The sequence below is a fragment of the Triticum urartu genome, chromosome 5 (assembly GCF_003073215.2).
Source record: "Triticum urartu cultivar G1812 chromosome 5, Tu2.1, whole genome shotgun sequence".
Lineage (NCBI taxonomy): Eukaryota > Viridiplantae > Streptophyta > Magnoliopsida > Poales > Poaceae > Triticum > Triticum urartu.
The window spans coordinates 595,736,856-595,740,003 of NC_053026.1; positions in this window are offsets into that span (position 1 = coordinate 595,736,856).

The following is a 3,148-nucleotide window of genomic DNA, read 5'->3' on the forward strand; positions in this document are numbered from 1 at the left end:
ACTAATGAGTTAGTTGCGGGATGATGTATTACGGAATGAGTAAAGAGACTTGCTGGTAACGAGATTGAACTAGGTATTGAGATACCGACGATCGAATCTCGGGCAAGTAACATACCGATGACAAAGGGAACAACGTATGTTGTTATGCGGTCTGACCGATAAAGATCTTCGTAGAATATGTAGGAGCCAATATGGGCATCCAGGTCCCGCTATTGGTTATTGACCAGAGAGGTGTCTCGGTCATGTCTACATAGTTCTCGAACCCGTAGGGTCCGCACGCTTAACGTTCGTTGATGATATAGTACTATATGAGTTATGTATGTTGATGACCGAATGTAATTCGGAGTTCGGGATGAGATCACGGACATGACGAGGAACACCGGAATGGTCCGGAGATAAAGTTTGATATATGGGATAATAGTGTTTGGTCACCGGAAGGGTTCCGGAAATCACCGGAAGGAGTTCCGGATGTTTCCCGAAATGGTTGGGTACGAGAACACTTTATTTGGGCCAAAGGGGAAAGCCCACAAGGTTTTTTGGAAAGCGCAAAAGGAAGTTTTGCGGAGTCCAGGGGCCAGACGCCAGGGTCCCTGGCGTCTGGATGGCGTCCGGCCTTGGAGTCCGAGAAGGACTCTTGCCTTTCGGGTGAAACCGACTTTGTGGAGGCTTTTACTCCAAGTTTCGACCCCAAGGCTCAACATATAAATAGAGGGGTAAGGCTAGCACCAAAGACACATCAAGAAACACCAAGCCGTGTGCCGGCAACCCCGTCCCCTCTAGTTTATCCTCTGTCATAGTTTTCGTAGTGCTTAGGCGAAGCCCTGCGGAGATTGTTCTTCACCAACACCGTCACCACGCCGTCGTGCTGCCAGAACTCATCTACTACTTCACCCCTCTTGCTGGATCGAGAAGGCGAGGACGTCACCGAGCCGAACGTGTGCCGAACTCGGAGGTGCCGTGCTTTCGGTACTTAGATCGGTCGGACGTGAAGACGTACGACTACATCAACCGCGTTGATATAATGCTTCCATGAACGGTCTACGAGGGTACGTAGACAACACTCTCCCCTCTCGTCGCTATGCATCACCATGATCTTGCGTGTGCGTAGGAATTTTTTTGAAATTACTACATTGCCCAACATAATAAACATTTATCATGATATAAAGAAATAAATAATAACTTTATTATTGCCTTTAGGGCATATTTCCTTCAGTGCACGCGCTTAGAGCACATGATCCCGAGGCCCCCTTCTCCCGCGGCTTGCAGATGTCCGGCCAGCTGACCATATGGTATTTCTGCTTATTTTTGTCGCCCGCCTAGTAGAAACGAGACTGGACTCTAGCGATCTCATGGTGCAGAGTCTCGTGCAGGCTATGGAAGCTCATGAGGAACAAGAGGAGGCTGGATAAGGAGGAGTTGATGAGAATGGCCCGGGCCGCCTTAGAGAGCCACCTGCCCTGCCAAGGCTCAATTCGCGTCTGCAGCTTGGCCACGATCGGGCGCAAGTCGGCGACGGTGAGCCGAGAGTCACTAATGGGCGTCCCCAAGTAGGTCGTGGGGAAGGAGCCCAAGCGACAGTTAAGCCGGTTGGCAATGCCCATGCGTTCATCTGGAGAGTAGCCCATCACCATCACACCGCTCTTGTCGAAGTTGATCTTGAGGCCAGACATTTGTTGGAAGTAGAGGAGGAGGAACTTGAGATTAGAGATGTCCGTCTCCGAGCCTTCCACCATAATGATGGTGTCATCGGCGAACAACCTTTGAAATATTTTTCTAGTTAAAATGCAGATAACAAAATGTAGTCCGGTTGCGAAGTAAAATGTTCACAATAAGCCAACTGGATTCGATTTTTATACACGTACAAATCAAATTACAACCATGTATTCCCTTGAAATTCCTGATATATATGCTTAGGTGTAGATCTCCATATCTTCTCGTGCCATAACGAAAAAGAACAGTGTTGGAGTGAGAGAAACAAACACAGAAAATCAGAGTAGAAAGGTTCTGATACTCAGGATCCTTGTATAAATACCGCATCATGAAAAGACATACCAACGTTGTGACGTTGTATGTGACGGTCAAACAATGCGAATTTACAACATGTTAATGCTTCTATGACAAAATTTGATCAACTCGACAACGAATATAGTTCCATAGTACTCCCTCTGACATTGATGATGACATATCCTAGAAATATGAGGCAGACGGTGAGTATTCAGCGGCCTCTGCTTATAGGATCCAGTTCTTGGGCTCCACAGCGACGACCATGAACAAGACTATTTGGAAGGTTTGGGCACCTTCCAAGGTCAAGCTCTCCTCCTGGCTAGCGATTCAAAACAGGATATGGACGGCGGATAGATTGGAGAAGCGAGGTTGGGAGAATTGCGGCCTGTGCGCCCTCTACAGAAGGGCAAACGAGATGTTCGCGCACCTCTTCTTTCGGTGCAGGTTCACCTTGCGCATATGGAGATGGGTAAAGGAGTGGCTTGGCCTAGGGGCTCTCGAGATCCATCAATGGCAGGCGGAGCGCAGCATCAAGTATTGGTGGACAAACATGTCGAAGCCCAATACGCCGAACCGGAAGGCCATGGCTTCCTTTACTATCACTATTGTTTACTATGCTTGTCGGTTGGGCCATTTGGAACGAGATAAACGCTAGAGATTTTAGGAAGAAATGAACGCCGCCCTTCTACATTCTAAAACTAATCCAAGATGAAGCTAAACTTTGCTAAACTTTAGGTCACGGCAGGAGCTAGGCACCTGAAGCATTATCATGCCGTGAGAGTAGTTATTGTTTTTATTTTGTTGACGGACGGGCTATGTTGTGCAGCCACTGTTATGTGCTCTAATACTCTCCTCCTTTATTAATGAATTAGACAAGTCTTTTGCCTCTGTTTAAAAAAAGTAGTATACAATAAGATGACATTAGATCAGTACACCTGAATCTGTTTTCAAGAACCGAAGACATGATTTTCTACTGTTGTCCACTCCTATCATAAGAATTTGATCAGTACTCTCCTATATAAGATGATTTAGTGTATCTTCCAATAGAAGATCAACAATCTATTGTTCAAACAGTAACAATCTAAATTTTCGAATTGCCATAAGTTCTCCAATTGCGAGATATAGGAGCGGTAAGGAAGAAGAA